The following is a 17830-nucleotide window of genomic DNA, read 5'->3' on the forward strand; positions in this document are numbered from 1 at the left end:
TTTGATTCTCACATAAAAAAAAAAGAGAAGGCTGTTTTCTGTTGCTTTTTGTTTTGTAATTAAATTTATTAATTTAACCTGACTCTTATTAAGGATAATGACTTATTTTAATTGGAGAGAAAATAAAATCTATTGTTTGTATAGATTAAAGTTTGTTAATTATAAATCTAACAGTAGTTTTGCTATTTTTTATGGTTGAATTTGGTCTTGGGAATAGATTATGACTAGAAATTAATGAAGAATTCAGTTTTATTTTGCCTTTCTGTGCCTTTGTGAGGAGTTTAACATTTCAGATAATTCATGCATGCAGGGATTTTTTGGGACAGATATGGACTGGCAGTCCTGACAGCCTTGTTCCAGCTCCCATTCCTCCTTGCAGGGAGGGTTTTCTGTCCATATCAAGGGAAATAGAAGGGGAGTTGTAGCCTTGAGCTGGTGTATCTGGCCAGAAATAGCTTGTTTAGTTAAGGCTGCTCGCTGTGGTGCTGACTTGTTTAAGCAGATGGTTGGTTACCTGAGCCTGACCTGAGTCATGTGAGGGAGGCTGGATCAGCTGGATCCAACTCGCAGCCTGCAGAACCTGCCAGGCGAAAGAGGGGGACCAAATTTAGCTTAAACTCTTACAAAACTAAATCTCAGCAAGGAGGTGGTTTGGGGTGTAAATGTAGTATGTAAATTGTCTGAGAAAAGCTGGGAAGTAGGTCACACACAGAACCTTCTACACTGCAATGGAGAGCAAACACATTGCCCTACACTGCATGATTGCTTTCATGGTAAAGCTTGTTAACTTTTAAAAGGTATATGCTTATACTTTTAGATACGTATCCCTTACTGCAAATTTTTATTAATATTATAAAAGATACAGCTATATAGCAATTCAAATTTTAATCACTTAGGTACATTAAACGATTAAAAGCCTTTTAGTGAGATGTCAAAATAAAAATGACAAACTCTCTAGGTTTAGGGTTTTTTAAAAAAAAACTATAATCAGAGTTATATTCAGACTAAATGTGAAAAAATAATTAGCATAGTCATCAAATTCTGACAGCTTTAATTAGGAAGACTTTTTTCCAATTTACTCTGATTTTTAGTATCTTAAAGGAACAGAAGAAATTTCATGGCCTCTAATACCAGGCTGAGTGTTTAAAGAAACAGAAATGAAGGATGCAAGTAAATGGAGTGGAAGCGCAGAGGCTTTGAAAAGGAGGTTAGCAGCAGGACACAGATGCCCTGTAAGTTCATTTTTATGAGTTTCCTGGGAGCTGTGCAATATGTTCAAGTATCCATATTCAGTAACTTTCTTCTAGTGGCCTCTGTATAGTATCTTTCTTCAGTTACTTGAAGTAGCAGAACTACTTGCTACTCTGGATACATGAGAGATTTAGAAGGGTTTTCAGTAAGGTCTTGGGAGTGTGTTGTTTGAAAGCACGGGAAGTGCATGGCTTATTTAGAAACAGAAGGCTAAAATAAGGAGAACCCAAAGAGTCAATGTTTTTTTACACATGGAGCTTTTTCTCACTGCCTTGAGATGTGGGGTCTGAAACACACAGACTTAGCTGATTGCAGCAGCTTCTGCCTCTACAGCTTGGAGCTGTCTGGACTTTTTTAAAATTTGTTTTGAGACTTGATCTTAAACTCATAATACAATAAAAACTTCTTAAATTATTATAGCTTAGGGGTTTGTTGTTGGTTTGTGGGTGGGTTGTTTTGGTGTTTTTGTTTGGGTTTTTTGTTGTGTTTTGTTGTTTATTTTTTTTCTTAGAGTATTTAAATATTCATTTTAACATTGTCTGTTAGTTTTCACCACAGTTCTTCAGTGGGTTTTTTTGTTAGCTGTATGTGTAGTCTGAAGCTACAGGACAAATAGTTTGTTAAAGTTTTCAAAGTGTTGCTATTGATCAGCATGGGTTTTAAAGTTACCTTTCCTATTTGTTTTTATTGTAATTAACAGAAATGTAAATACAGTGGGTGGTTGGAATTTAATTAAAACCAGGTGGAGGTTTAATGCAGGCACTTGAATATGGTATTCATGTGAAACCAAGCTGAAGTGGTGTTCTCTAGGATGGAGCATTGCCAGAGCAGTGACCTTTGCTGCTGTGGTCTTCAGGAACTACTTGGAAGAGAATCTGCTTTACAAGGTGTGCAAGTTCAAGCACCTGATGTGTGAAGGTCAGCTCTTCATAGAGCCAAGGAGGAGCTGGAGGTTTTTCTGGCTTTAGCAGTGTTTTTCTGCAGCAGTGAGGGTTTGAACAGTGAGCTGTTACAGGATGTGCTTTGTTACCCTCTGCGTTGTGCATGACTGACTCCTGGCAGCAAGGCCAGGTGCCAGAGAAGGCTGGGGAGGTGCTTCCAGTGCTGCCACTGAGGCTTGTCCCTGTTGGTCTTGTGTAGAGCAGCTGGATTGGCCTGGTGGCTCGTGAAGGTCCCCTTCTCCATAGGGTCAGATGGGAAGATCCAGTCTCTACCCACATCCACCTTAATTCCTCATGGAATTGAAGTATGACTGAACACTCTCCCTCTCACCAGTTTTTTTGTGTGGTTTACCTGCATGAAATTTTACTGAGTAGTTTGAAACTTGATCAAGGAAATATTTCCTCCCACCTGCTCCTGCCATGGCTTCACACTGCTTCAGGTTGCTGAAAGTAACTTCTCATCTCAGCAAATGCCACTGTGTCATGTTGCTGTGTCATGTCACTTCAAGAGCTCTACCGATGCTGCTGTACAGCAATTAACGTGCTGTAATTAAAATGTGGCTTTCTGTGAGAAGGCAAATGGCTTGTGATGATAAACAACCTGTGCTGAAATTTAGATTATATCTTCAATTTTTCCTTAACCATGAATTCCTATTAAGCAATAGTGAGAACATTACAGTAAAACTACAAGTGTTAACTCAGAGAACATGGCTCTGTGACTGACTTCCCAAGAAACTTGCTTTTTCCTAGGACAGGAAAGAAGATGGTATGTATTAATTTATGAATTATTTGGATAAACAAAACCCCAAGAAAAATCTGGGACAAAATGGTATTAATTATATTGTGAGTATATCATATTTAAAGCTGGTCAAAAGCCATTTGGTTGCCTCTAGATAATTACTAATTTGTAGTTTTATAGCCTGGATAGCTATTGTGTTAGCTGAGATAAATTTCTTGATAAGTAATAATTGCTGGAAATGTATTGGAGAGATACTGGGATTAGTTTTGCTTTCATATTGAAAAATGGTGAAAAAATGAAAAACATATTTGCAGAGTCTCACTGTGAAAACACCTAGAAAAATCATTACAGTAAATGCTGAAAACCCGGTTTAGTATAAGTGCATATAGTCACCTTCAAATTTTGGAGAGTGAATTATTATAACCGTCAAAGATTACAAAGACAGCATTTAAATCTATTCATGTTATATCTTTTTGATTTTATATTGTTAGATCTTGCTGTAAAACGACACAATTTTTCTTATTTAACTTAAATTTGCAGTATATTATGAGAGTCATCACTTAAGCCAAATAGTTAATCTTGGAAATACAAGCTTTTCAAAAGTGTGTGTTCAAGCCGTAGGCATCTCTTCCTTTTAACTCTTGTGTTACAGAGAGAAGCTTCTAGTCCAGGACTGACTTTACCTCCCGTTATGCATAACCAACCCATGTGATGTTACTGGAGTCAGTATGGGAGCTCTGTCTGCAGGGTGCAAAGTAACTCTGGCTTCAAATGGGTGTTTTGCAAAAGAGATGTACCAATAATAACAACTGGACATCTGTATCACAATTTAGGATTTTATAACTTCTTCAACAGTTGCTTTCTTAAAGGCCTAATTGGCAATTTCAAGATCCTTTCAGGAAGACCCATGTTCCAGGTTGGAAGCTTCACTTCTGCCAGGCCCACAATTGGAACCAGAGGTACAGGGAAGTGGAGACTCCCTGGGGGAGTGAGAGTGGGACTTGCTGTGCTCGGTGTTTATGGTGAGCATCCCAGGTGTGCCCTTTGCCACGGAGGGGAAAACACTTCCTTCACAGCTGCTGGCACTTTGCAGGACTGCTACTGTCACACTCAAGAAAGTTACAGTCTAAAAGAAGTATTTTTATCTTAACGGTTTTGAACATCTGTGCAACTCCTCAACATGTCATAAACTGCTGTATTCCTTGCTACTTGTTATGCATTGTGCCATTTACAAAAACCTTTAATCTCAGCTAATGACACCATCACACTTTGCTTTGCTTCCACCACCCACTGTGTCAGAGTTGAGGCAGCAGAAAAGGCCTTGAGCCCCAGACACAACTGGCAGTAGGGGAGTGATTTGTGAGAAAGACAGTCTGAAAGAAACCTTAAAGTTGGTTGATGGTGGAAATTAAACAAAAGGAAACTTGTGTTAGGGACAGACATATATAGAGGACCTTGGGAATGTGGTAGGTCAGCCCCAGAAAACCATACAAGTTAATCTGAAAGAGTTATCTGTTCCTTGACCTTATCTGTCAGTAACAACCTCCCATTGCCTGGAGTTCCCATTTAAGCCCCTAAGTTCCAGCCTCAGTAATTTGTGGGTAAAAGACCAAGGTACATCATCCAAATCTTGTGTGCTGTCCCATATATTTGATAGGGGATTTTCTTCAGAACTCCAACATGAAAGTATTTGACTTTGTTGTTCATAATTGTTTTGCTCTATGATCTTGGGCAGACATTGAGCTGAATAATGTTTCTGTCTCACTTCCACTCTAACTTCACCTAACCACAAGGCAGCCTCCTTTCTCCCCTTTTTACGCTGACTTTCTCCCCCTTGCTCCATATCAGAGTCTCAGAGGGGCTGGAGCCCTGTGAGCTCTGACCAGCTGAGAGCTGCTTTGTGTTCCTGATGGGTTAGGTGCCCTACACATCCAGAGTATGATATAGTTTCACTGGGTTTTAGCTGTTTCTCAGCTAAAGCTGCTTCCCTTGCTTGGCATCAGTTGTGCTGTTTGGTCTGCTTGATTTCATTTCAGTTCTTGGCAGCTTCCTAACCAGCCCTTTTTCTGTCACACACACTGTTCTTTGCTGCCTTTAAGGGGGCCCTGCCACTTACCTGGCTTACCCAGTTTGAAACATGTTTCTCTGGTTCCTGTGGTTCCTCCTCAGCCTTTGTCACTGATGCTGTCACAGTGCCTGACTCATAAAATGGACCTGGATTCATGGTCCCTCTGCCTGGACTTAGCTACAGAACACAAATAATCTCTTGCCTGTGTCTTCACAAACTTCCCTACATCTGGAAACTGGAGCACATTGTGTCCTAAATCCAAGAGAGGGCCTGATTTGGAACAATTGTTCCTGTACCTAGGTGAGGTGATGCCTCAAGTGAAAGGACTGGTCCTGATTGCAGCCAGGAGAAGGGCTTTTCATTATTTCCTACCAAAAACTGCTGTGGCCTTTACAACAGTTTGCTGATGGAACTTTAAAATCCAGCTAAGAGATTTTTAGCTCAAAGAATGAGACATAGAAAGAGTACCTCACTCAAACAGGGGAGCTCATGGCTTTGGGTAACAAGTGGCACAGGAGACTAAGTAAAGCTGCTGCTCATAATGCAATTACCAGGAAGGCGTCTGCAACTTGCTGGGATTCTGTTCATTTTTAGAGCTGATGATGAAGGGGAATTAAAACTTCCTTCCTTTGTAGTGGTACGGGACAAACTGATTCTGTGCTCCTTCACAGGAGGAGCAGGCAGAAACTTACTGAATCAAAGAAAATTTGGACATGAGATGGGTGTTCTGGAAAGGCTTGGTCAGAAATAGGGGCACACAAGGGAGACTTACATAAAAAAAAGGAAGAAATTATTCACAGAGCAGGGAAAGACCTAAGGAGCTGCTAATGTGCAATCTCCTGCAAATTATGGGAAAGTAACCCATTTTTTTTTACTTTAATTTTGTTTCTTATGTAATAGCTCATCTTCAAAAGGATTTAGAGCAGATTTCCCTGGAGTGACTAAGCCAGATTCAAAATTCTGGGAAAAAAAATTTGACTAGGAAGACTGCTTTTTCCCTCTGTACCCACCTCAACAGACAGGTCATGGCTTATTTGATACAGGCCATGAAAGCTACCCCCCCCCCCCCAACCCCGTTAGTATACAAATTCTGGTTTCTTTTTACAATTCTCAAAAGAAAAGTATTTAAATAAATAAATGATTGTGGGTGGTGGTGTGTTGCTGGTGGGGTTTTTTTTGTTGTTGTTTTTTTGTTATTTTGGGGTTTTTGTTGTTAGTTTTGTTGTTTTGTTTATTTGGGGTTTTTAATAATACAAATAAGGAAATGGAACTGCAGAGGGGCTTCCTATTCTGCAGGAGAAAGAAAAGGAAGAAGCATGAAAAGGAAGCAGCATGAGCATGAATCTCCTGCCTGGGAAAATGAATCAGCCATCTGGCAGCTTGAGTTTGTTCTGATCTTCTTTCATGATGAACCTCTGGCCATTAATTCAGAAACAGAATTGGTATCTGCCCTCTCCTTGCTCAGTTTCCTGTGTTACTGATCATGAAGTTCTCTTTGGATCAAGCATAATAACAGTGCCTGTAAAGTCTTTGTCAAATCCTCTCTAAATTGGGCTCAATATCAGAAATGGTGGAATTTGGAGTGCCTAAAGAGTAGTTTTTTTCAAAAAGATGACATAGTTCTGTGAAATACTTTCTCCTAGTTTTTCACAGAACTTCTTTTCTATAAATCCTTTCTAGATAGGTCAGAATTTAAAATATCTCTTTTTCTTTATAATGCTTAGATAGATAGTACTTGTTTTTCTTTTACATTTTTCATTGTATTGGAAAGGATGGTCTTTGTTTTTCCCAAAGTCTGAACTGATGGTAGAAGCCCACTCTGGAACTGGTAGCTTAGAAAGAAGTGGTGTGCCTGCAGAGGAACTGCTTTTCATCATTTTCCCTGTTGTACCAACTGGAAGGCTCAGTCCCAGAAGCACCATCTCTTCATGAGGAAAATGCAGGAGCTGGGCTCTTCAGAGAGCCAGTTTGGCCCCCTTAAGGGTGAAGAATCTTCACAAGGCTCAGTTGACTTAAGAAATTCCTGTCTTCTGGTCACTGGAGCAGAGCAGAAACTTTCTGGGCCTCACCGCAGCATTCAGCACCTTCAGCTGTGCTGACTTCAGTGCTCCTGCAGCTGTACTGGAACAGCTCAGAGAAATGATCTGGGCTCAGGGGTGGGAGTCAAACCATAGAAAACAAATGTCCCTGTTCCCTTCTCCGATGAGGCAACAGCTTTGCTAAGACAGGGCTGAGCAAACAGCTGAATGAAACAACTGCGAGGGAGGAAATCGAACCAGGGAGTACAAAATCCTCTTAGGCAGGCTCTGTGAGCAGGGGTTTGTAATGTGCTGCTGCACCTGGAGTCTGGTCTCTAGAGCACTTCCATGTTTTGTCACAAGCAGAAAAAAGCAAATTCTGTCGTGTGAGTCAGGACACCCAGAAATGTTATGGTCTGGGCTTCCAAGGCCTGAGTCAGCTTTGGGAATGGGCTGGACTCTGCCACAGTATTGTCAGCGCTTGCACACTCATTCCTTCAAAACCACACCTTAAAAACTATGTCAGGTTTGCTTCATGTTAGGTAAGCACATTTACCTAAAACCTCCCAGCTGGGAGCTCAAGTGTGAACTACAGTGCTTTTGGAATAGAATGAAATACACGTGCTGTACATGTATTCCATGCACAGCTGAGTGCAGCTGCCTCGTGGTCCTGCTGGCTCCTGCAGTAAACTGCTATAATCTTGTGAAGTTTTGGATCACAGTTTTAATATGAGCTATCCCTATTGTATCTCAAGCAGGAGACACATTACTGATAATTCCAGAATTACTGGAATTCTGTGTGCAGGCAAAATGTTGTAGTTTATTTTTATGGAAAGGCTGTCTATCTTGGCAGCTGTATGAAGCTGACTTTGTATGGGAAAGGCATAAATGGATCCAGCTCCTTTCCATCTATTCCCAAGTGTCATTTTATAACAATATAGATAATTTTAAAGGCTTACATTAAGTTTGGTGGGTTTTTTTTAAATACATAATTCTTCTACATTTTCCAGGCACTGTCAGATTAACATTAAAGATCATCAGCAGCACCTGTAGCTGTAATTGAAACTGTGAACATGATTGTATGACTGGGCATTCAGGATGCTATTTTAAAGGGTACCCTGCAAGGCAGTTTTTTCTTGTTTTTTTTTGTTTCCCCTGAACTTGACAGAAGGTGCAAAACTATTCTGAAATGCAAATTCAAGCTACAGAATTTATTTTTGTAAGCCTGTCTCATGTACCCATAGATTGTATCTAGAATTCCTAGGTGTCATCAACTTATATCACATGGGTTTTAGTGGGTTTTTTAAAATTTTATTTTAAACACTGCTAATCTGATCACAGTTTCCATTGTAAGCGTTATTTTCTCTGCGGGATGCCTCATCTTAGTTTTGAAAAGACTGGAACTGGTAGATACTCTTCTCTTAAATGCCCTGCCTTTGTTAGGCAGGTGAGCAGAGTAACTCAGCTTAGCGACTGCTTAGTTATGCTAACGCTGTCCCCAAAATTATAAATAGATAAACACAAGAGGGTGATTAGAGCCTAATTACCAGGACAAAAGTATTATTGTGCTGACTGATCTAAATATAATCGTACGTGGAACTATTCAGCATGAGCAACGTGCTTAGCATTACACAATAAAGTGGAAAAAAACCCAGGCGTCACAAACTGTACATCTGGTTACTTTAAGAATTCTGTACTGCTTATACGGATCGGTTTAGGTTCGTGTAATTCTCATGCGGGGAGAAAAAAGGGATCCCACAACAGCTGATGTAACTTTAGCAGACAGGGCGATGGCAGGAGCAGGAAGCGCTCCTGGAGAACGCTGCGCAGCGCAGGGGCCGCGGCGCCAGCAGAGCCCCGACACACGGCACCCGCGGCCGTGAGGGCAGCGGGGCGCTTGGGCGGGGCCCAGCTCGGCCGCGGCCGGCGATCTCGCCCCGTTACCGCAGGGCTGCTCCGGCACCGCCCGGCGCCGCGGCGGCCGGGCCGTCCCGGGGCCGGCCGGGCCCGAGCGGCCGCTCCTTTTTAGGCCGCGCCGCCGAGCCCGTCCCGGGCCCGCCCCGCGCATGCGCCGCACCTTGTTTACCCCGCTCGGCGCGGCGCCGCCGCGGCCGGCCGGCAGGTGTCGCCCCACGCCCAGGAGAGCGGGCCCCGCTGGGCGGCCGCCAGGTGGCGCCTGCGCCCTCCATTCGCCCGCGAGCCGCCGAGCAGCGAACACCCCAAACAATCCCCAGCGCCGCCGCCAAATTAAATAACCCCGACCCGCCCGCGCCCCGCGCCCCCTCCGCGCCCACAGCCCGGCACCGGCCGGGACGGGCGCGCAGCCGGCGAGCCGCGCCGGGGATACGGGAGCGGAGCTGCGCGCCGGGGCCTCCTCGCTGCCTACGCCGACACTGGGCAAGGTAAGTTAGAAAATGGCGGCGAAGCTTCTGGAAGTTTGGCGGGGGGACGCGGGATCGCGGTGCGCGGCGGCGATGAGGGGCCGGGCCGGGGCCCGCGGCGGCCGGGCCCGCACGGGGCGCCAGGCCGGCTGGCCGCGGGGACTGCGCGCAGCCAAGATGGAGGACGGCGGGGCCGAGCCGCGAAAACACTCCAGCCCCCCGCTTCCCCACCCCCGCTCCCGGCGCGCCGCGGCGGGGAGGGGGGAGGCGAGCGGAGCGCGAGTGAGAGAGCGAGAGGGCGCCGAAAGCGGCCCCCCTGCCCGTCCCGGCCCCCTTCCTCCTCCCCAGAGCCGGCCGCGGGCAGGCCGGGCCTGGCGCTCGGCGAGCTAAAATGGAGAACCGCCTTCTCCTCCTCCTCCTCCTCCCCCCTTCTGCTGAGCCGAGCAGGGGCTGCCGGCAAGATGGAGGACCCGGGCATTGTGTGCGTGGGGTGTGTGTTGGGCGAGCCGGGCCGGGCCGCTCGGGTGGGCAGGCGAGGGGACGGGGTCGGGGCCCGAGCCGCGCTCGGGGGCAGCGCTGGGCCGCGCAGAGAAAATGGAGGGGCGGCTGCCGTGCCCCGGGGTCGCATGCCGGGCGAGGCCGCGGGCCGGGGACTCGCACCCCTGACAGCCCTCGCCACGGCTCCCTTCCCCCTGCTCCCCGCTGCCCAGTAGCCGAGTTCTTCCTTCCAGCCCGCTCCCGGCGGGTTCCCCGCGCGGGGAAGTGCCGAGGGATCGGGGCTTGTCTCCTCAGTCTCTCTTCCCAGAGCTGGGGGAACTCTGGCCGCCCTTCCCCGTGACTGCATGGGAGGGCTGGCGGAAGCGGGGCTCCTTCGGCCCGAGTGAGGACGTAGGTAGGGACTGACCTGCACCTTCCCCCCCGCCTCCCTTCGCTGCCCCCCGCCCAGCTCGGCGCAGGCCTTTGTGGTTCGAGTTTTCCCCTCCGAATGACTTTGGCCGAGCTCCTCGGCTGCTGTCCGCTAAGAGGAAGAGTTGTGGCAGTTTCCGTTCGGCTTCCTTTATTTTTTTTTTGTAAAGAAAGGGCGCTTGCCAACTTGTGCCGGGGCCGCCCGATGCCGGGAGCCGCGTGTTGCTGGAACCCCGCTGGGCTCTCGCCGGCCCCGGTGGGGGAGGGGGGCAGGAGGAGGAGGAGGAGGAAGGAGAATGCTTCTTACTGGGGGGTTTTGGCGCCACTTTTGTTTTAGATAGTGCTTCTCTGCCCCCTCCTCCTCGGCACGCACTGAACTGAGCTGAACCCTGCCCAGGTAGGAAACGAGAGCTTTCCTGGTGTTTCTCTTTTCTGGGCACTTATTTTCTCTACACGGATTTAAAAAAAGAAACATACATATATATATAAAAATAAGTGTGTATATATGTATATCTGGCTGCTGCGGTCAGGGACGGAGGGACAGAGCAGAGAGCGGCCGCAGATGGCCGGGCTGGGAGGCCCTGTTTTCCGGGAATTCCTCTCCGTGCCCGAGCGCATCCCTGGTGCTGCTGGGCGTGCTGGCCTTGGGGGCCCGCAGCCTGTGCTCCCGGCCGCGCTGCCTCCATGCCTTCCTCTCTCCTGGCAGCGTTGTATAATCCGTCTGCCCCGTGGAAATCCGGGACCCACCGACCTCAATTTTTTTTTTTTCTTTCTTTTTTTCTCTCTCCTCGTCCCCGCGAGCGGGCGTGGAAGCGATCGGGCCCCTCTGCCGCTGCTTTTATTTATTTATTACACTGCCTGGGCCCGGCTCTCCTTTCTTGTGTTCCCACGGGATGCGGCTTTAGGAGGTGACACAAAGTTTCGATCACCGCCGAGTCCGGTGTTCCAGTTACTGAGGGGGAGTGGGCGGTTGGTTGTTTAGTTTGGTGTTGGGTTTTTTGTGTGTGTGTGTGCGCTTGGGGTTTCTTTCAGTTTGTTTTATTTTTAATTACTTTTTGGCAGCCCGGGTAGCCCCGCCTGCCCTGTCCGCGCTCGAGAGCTCTCCCTTCCGTGCGCTCCCCGAACCCCACCCTGGCGTGTCCGGTCTCCCGAGGCGCCGGAGCCGGCGGTGTGACCCCGCGTGTTGGCGGCGCGGCGGCGGGGGCCGTGCCCGGGCGGCGGCGGCCGCCCAAGTGCGTCACGGGCCCCGCCGGGCCCGCTGGCCGCGCCTCGGGCCCGCCCGCCGCCCATTGGCCGCCGCCGCGCGGGAGGCGGCCGCTCCCGCCGGCCGGCCGCGCCCCGCGCCCCGCGCCCCGCGCCCCGCGCCCCGCGCCCCGCGCCCCGCGCCCCGCGCCCCGCGCCCCGCGCCCCGCGCCCCGCGCCCCGCGCCCCGCGCCCCGCGCCCCGCGCCCCGCGCCCCGCGCCCCGCGCCCCGCGCCCCGCGCCCCGCGCCCCGCGCCCCGCGCCCCGCGCCCCGCGCCCCGCGCCCCGCGCCGGGCTCGCCGGGCCGCTGCGAGGGGGCCGGAGGAAGGCGCCCTTTGGATCGCTTCTCTGGAAGCCGTTGCACGACGCTTTTATGCTCTCTGGGAGTTTTGTTGAACCCTGTTTTAAATGACCAAGAATGAGAGTTCCTAGCGTTTCCTACAGCGACGTGTTGTTCTCCAAGCATAAGGCTCCCTGTTGACTCTTGGCAGTTCCGTCTCGATTTGTGATTCATTACTTCTTTCTCGTTTGTAGTCTTTGGTCATTCGAAACAACTTTTTCCGTTTTTCATAGACTATTTTCTTTAAATCAGTAATCTATTTAGTATTATTCCTGGAGTATTTATCTGGTTTTGAACTCTCCCAAGACTTATCCATGTGCAGGCTGGCTGATTGTGTGCAAAGAAATAAATACCACAAGAGACTGTGCAATTGACCATCATTAATCTTAGTCATCCTGGTATCACTTGTTATTATTATCCTCAACTCAGAATTTTGTGGATCCGGTACTTCCCGGTGATCAGTCCAAAGTCAGTACCACAGATCTGGTATAAGGCTTTTTATTGGGTAACATAGTTTTCTTTTATGACATGATAGCAGCTTTATTGCTAAATGAAACAGGGTGTGAGAGCTGTCTTGTTTTTAGCATAAATAGGAATATTTTTTGCTGCTGAAAGACCTGGAAGTGTACGGGCTGGAATCCCCATACTGTTCTGATTAATCAAAGACTAAATATCTTCAAAGTTATACAAAGGAGAAAAATATTAATTGAATCCCATCTCTGACAAATAGATCGTGCTGTGTAACTCATATGGCTCATGTTGGGCCTTCTTGACAAAACCAGAGACATTTTATCGTGTTGTCTACAGGTGAGCTTTGTGCAACCTGTGATGCAAACCCCTGAATTTTTGTTGCTGTTGTTTGTATTGTTAGCTGTGGTAAACTTAAATTTGGCTGTTGTATAAGCTTAAATTCAACCAACCAAAAAATCCACAGGCATGGAACTGGGAGATCAGAGAGATTTTAATTTTTCTGTGATACTTCCTAGCCTTCAGATAACTTCCAGATTATGTACTTGGGCCAGAGTTACGCTTTTGGAGCGTTTTCATACATTTACGGTTTCAAGAAGGTAATGCTGAATAGTCAATAACCAGTGTAAGGATCTGTTAAACTTTTATTTAAGAAGTTAAGATAAAATTTATGTAGTTCTCATCTTTTAGATATAAGGTCTTGATGTTTTGCAACTGGAAAGAAACTAATTTGAGTTGGTTTAAATCAAGGATCCTGTGATATTTGAATATATTTTTAAAAAACTGGATTCTGTGAAGTTGCAAAAAATTGCTATTTCATAGCTTATTAAAATACTTAGTTTAAAAATCCATTATGTTACTTGAATAGCATTCATTTTATAAATTGGAGTATTCAGTTAGCTGGTTGGTAATCTAACTAAAATTCCATAAATATATCACATTTGAACTTTGCATGTTCAAGTCTTTCAACATTTGGAGTGAAGTGATTTCCACTTGGAAGGAGTGTAAATAGAATTGTCAGTTAAATACTCTTTATTTTGTCTCAGTATAATTTACCAATAGCAACCGAATTATAAAAAAATAAAGTAAAGTAGACAGCTTCTCTTGAATATTACATGCTACTGCAGTCTCCTGTAGAAAATAGCTGCAGGCAACAAACCACTTGAAAGTTCCTGCTCTTGGTGGTGGGATCAACTGTGTTAGACTTAAAGTCATGAAATGAAGATGGCACATCAAAGCTTTATGAACTTTTTAGAATTAGATTGCTCTTTGTCACTTATGGCTCAACTTTAGAACGATTCCAGAATCCTCGTTTGTCATTTTCATTTGTGGTCTTACTGTCTCACTTGTTTTGCTGCAGGGAAATATTTTAGGAGAGATGAGCTTTTCTGAGACTTGTATGCCAGTAGAAACAGGTTGTATGTTTTACAGAAACCTGAAATACTTCAGTTGCTTATTTTCACCAAATGAATCCCAGAAAATAAGCAAATATTTCTGCTTGTTACTTATGTTTGTTGGTTGTGGTACTGGAATTCTGTGTTTTGTCAGATGAGACAAGGTTTTCAACTTAGTGTGATCTCTGCCTACAGTGGCCATTCCTTCTCTGACTAATTTGAAAACGTTGGAGAATATTGTAGGTGTGAATTTCCAAAATGGTTTTTTGTTGGTGGATGTTGTTTTGTTTGTTTTTCCTCCTTTTTCCTCTTTTCCTTTTTTTATGTGTGTAATTAAGAAAACATACTGGAAAGAGGAATATGTTGTCGATTTCTGTCAGCGAGATGTGAGGATTTCCAAGAGCATCATCTGGTTCACTACTTGTTTTGTCATGGAAAGAAGTGATTGATAGCAGCTATCAGCATACCAGCTTAATACTCTTAAATAGAAGCTTCGCTCTCTTTCTCAATATCACTTAAAACATTCATATTCTGAAAACTTCATCTTATATGCGGATCATTGACGAAGAAGAGTGATAATCTAGTCCTTGGGAAGCAGAGGTGAGAGGGGAATTGGAGTTTTAGGTTGGAAAAAAAGCTTGCACACAGCAAATATATGGAGGAATAGAAAGAGCTCTTTTTCATGTGCATCGCAATAACTTAAATGGTGACATAGCCAATAGCTGCGGTTTAGGTTCAATGCCGTCCAGCGTTTTAGGTGAACTCCCCTTTAAACTCAAAGGCCAAGTAAAAATGGCAATCCCTCAAGGTGCCATAGTTCCTGGGTCATTGGCACCGGCAGTCGTGCGGTGTGGGCTGCTCTGGGGCTGCTGCTGCCTCCTGCCGCTGCCGTCCAGTCGGCTCCGCGCAGAGTGAGGAGCGGGGCTGCGGAGCCCCGCGGTTCCCTGGGCGCGGGGCGCTCCCGGCCGGGCGGCTGCAGCGGCGCCCCCGGGCCCCAGGGGGCGCCCCGGCGGCGGGGCCGCGGCTGCGCGGGCGGGATCCGCGCGGGGAGGCGCCGGCGGCGCTTCCAGCCTCTGGAGCCGGCGTTCGTTCGGTCTAAGACTGCTTTACGAGTAAACCAGTTAAGCTCTTCCATTCAGGGAACAGGTTTTGTGTTTGAAGATTAGTACAGTGACTTTAGTTGGCTTCTTATATTAGGAAAAAAAATCTGCTTTCAAAAAGTTCCGCATCTTTGTAGTTTAAGGGCAAGCCTTAAACTGATCTAACTTTTGACAAGATCAGGTACTTACTTAAGAGTGCTGTAGCAGAAATTAATTTTGAGAGTACAAGGTTAAAACTGTAGTTTTAATCCTATGTTGTTTTAACTAGAATTTATTTTCCTTAAATATTCTTGTCTTAAAGTTCATAAAAATGGTAAAGTTGGAAATTATTTTTTTTTGAGCATAAATACAAAGTAAGGGAAGTCTCTGAAGGTGACCCTCATTTAGACCATCACAGACAATTGTAGGACTGGTGTTAGTTGAAGTTGGGAAGCTTGTATCAGGAAAGATATTTCAGTATTCAGGGGTATCAACACATAAACTGTGTTCTTTTTTTCTTGATCCTGTCAGTTTGATGGGTGAGATCACAGAGACTAGACCAGAATCCTAGATTTGATGGGTTATGCCATTCCATTATTTCACAGAATGCTCAATCAGTTTTTAGTATCTCTGTATTTCCATGTTTTCCACTGTTTAATTGTCCCAGATCTGTGAGCTCTTGGATGGAGAAGAGGGAAAGGGAAACCTTTCACAAACATTTTCTGAGATCTGGTACCCAATTTTGGAGATAGGAATGTGGGAAAATTTGATCCTCCGGGGTACCCCTGTGGCTTTCATGTGGCACCTGGCTTTTCCTAGCCTTTACTGGCTACAGATTTGCATGGAGGAGCCCAGGACTAGTCTCTATTTAAGCTTGTTTATGTCAATTTGAGTCAGAAATGAAGGACATGCAGGACTATATTTGTGTGCAGCTACCTCTTGTGTTATTGTGGCTTCAGAGGGAAATAAATTAGTTGTATGATAGCTGCTTTGTCCAGGTATATACTTCATTGTTGTCTATTCTTCTATTCACATTTTTTTTATTGTGTAGCTAGCTGTGATTTCTGCCTTTGGAAGGCTTGTAAAAGAATATGATCAGAAGAGGGAGTAGATGTAAGAAGATTGGCATATATAGCAGGGTAGTTTGTGATCTGTGATTGAGAAGCTGATCACAATACCTACCCAAAAAAGTATCTGAGAACATGTGTTGCTTGGTTTTGAGTGTTTTTGTGAAATTCTTTTTTGGTAGGTAGGTGACTGGTTTATTTTCTTACGGTTCTGAATTTAATGGCTTATTAGTCCTGCCCTTACACAACCTTTTATGCATTTTACTTTCCTATGATTTATTTCTATAAATGTTAGTTATTATATTAGAGCAAGGGAATATGTGGACACTGGAAATCATTTTGTTTTATGCAGCAGTTTTTTGTTACTGCTTCTGTATAGCTCTAGAGAGAAAAGTATTTTTGCATCTGTTCCCTTTGTTCAAGGATTGATAGAAGAAGCTGATGAATTCTGCTTGTGTTTTGAAAAAGGTCTCAAATGGTGCCTGTTGCCATATAATGGAGCTCTCTGCAGTGGTTTTGGTTGATAAGAATTATAGCTGAAATTTCAGGGTTTCCTATTAACAAAATAATGAATCTGAATGTACTGCCATTTTGGAAAAGACAAAACATTTCTGAAACTACTGACTTTTAAAAACTAACAACTTGGGTATGCATATTTTATTTAGTTGTGGTTGCATTCCAAATTTGGTTTTGGAGTTGCTGCAAAGGTTTGGTGAAACACTGCTTAGCATTGTGGCCTGTGAGTGAGAGAGCTGTGGGTGATGTGGAGGACACCTGACCCTCCCTGCAGGCTCCCCTCGGGTTCTCCCTGCTCCAGTGGTACCTCAGTCTCAGGAGCGCAGGCTCGTGTGATGAAGCATCCCCTGATGCTTCCTGGGAGGGCGAGAGTTGTACTTCCTGTGGTCACATAGCAAGGAGGGCTTATGCAGTTGTTTTCCTATTGCTTAGGCCATGTGAACTGGCTGGAAAGAGGTGAGCATTGTTGATGGGGAGGTAATGTTGCAGTTCTTGGTTATGGCTGAATTGCAGTTTTTTACTGAACATAGGATTTTTGGCCTTGGATTTTAAGACCTTCCTTGCAGCATCATATTTGGGCAAAAGAAAGTTGACTTCTACTTTGTTTACAAATAAAAATAAGCTGTTCAAGATAAGACTTTTTCAGTCTTTCATGGTACTACCTGTTACTCCTTTATATAAAACTCTCAGTTCATCCCTTAAGAAGGATCAGATGAAATTTTGGACCATATCAAGTCTTAATAAGCAGATAAAATAAGCAAGTGATATAATTGGTTGTTTTTTTTTTTTTGTCAGAGTGTAATCTTCCAGCAAGGAGCGTTTGTTACATGTAGAGTTTGTATGGAGGTCTGTATTTTTTCATCTGTCACTTTTATTAATATGCTGTGGGTAATTGAATGTATATATTACTGAAGTTACAAAAATCCCCAATGTAAATAGTAAATGTCAAGAACACAGCTTCATAATTAATGCATACATTTGAGGTGTCTGGTTTTCCAGGACTCCTGGAATTAAGACAGTTTTGATAATTATAGATATAGTGGTAAACTAATTTAATTTGGGTAAGATGGCAGTGCATCCTGACCACTGGTCATTTCCCTTTTGATTTTCTTAGAGACAGAGGATTGATTATTGTGATGTTCTTTCCAGGAAGGAAACTGGGAAGGCTTGATCAAGCCTTTTTTTTCTAAAGCAAGAATGACCAGTGGCTGCAGTCTATATATCATGTGGCAGAGCTGTGCTTGTGGCAGGGAAATAGAGAATTGATACATTATATTTTGATTTAGGGTAAAAAATACAATTTAAATATATTTGAAAAGGAAAAAACTATCATATTAATAATTTAAGATTAATAACATAAGAATATATAAAACCTGGCTGTTTAGTAGTATTTAGGGATGGGAACAGTATTCTTACAAGA

The 17830-nt window shown here is 45.1% G+C and overlaps 1 protein-coding gene across 8 annotated transcripts in view; it reads left to right on the plus strand.

The window, feature by feature from the left end:
- Window positions 1-9277: 9277 nt before the first annotated feature.
- The window catches only part of STAG2 (STAG2 cohesin complex component), a 72772-nt gene continuing 64219 nt past the window's right edge, over window positions 9278-17830 (plus strand). For 3 of the 8 annotated variants that reach the window (XM_077786528.2, XM_077786533.2, XM_077786532.2), the window contains exon 1: window positions 9278-9419. The gene's annotated coding sequence lies outside the window, so the exon portion shown is untranslated. Of the gene's footprint in view, window positions 9420-9750; window positions 9889-10259; window positions 10291-10338; window positions 10702-17830 lie in introns of those variants that run through there. The other 5 variants (XM_077786531.2, XM_085571035.1, XM_077786529.2 and 2 more) reach the window with 4 other exon arrangements.

The sequence above is a fragment of the Lonchura striata genome, chromosome 4A (assembly GCF_050655825.1).
Source record: "Lonchura striata isolate lonStrDom1 chromosome 4A, ASM5065582v1, whole genome shotgun sequence".
NCBI classification, from domain to species: Eukaryota; Metazoa; Chordata; class Aves; order Passeriformes; family Estrildidae; genus Lonchura; species Lonchura striata.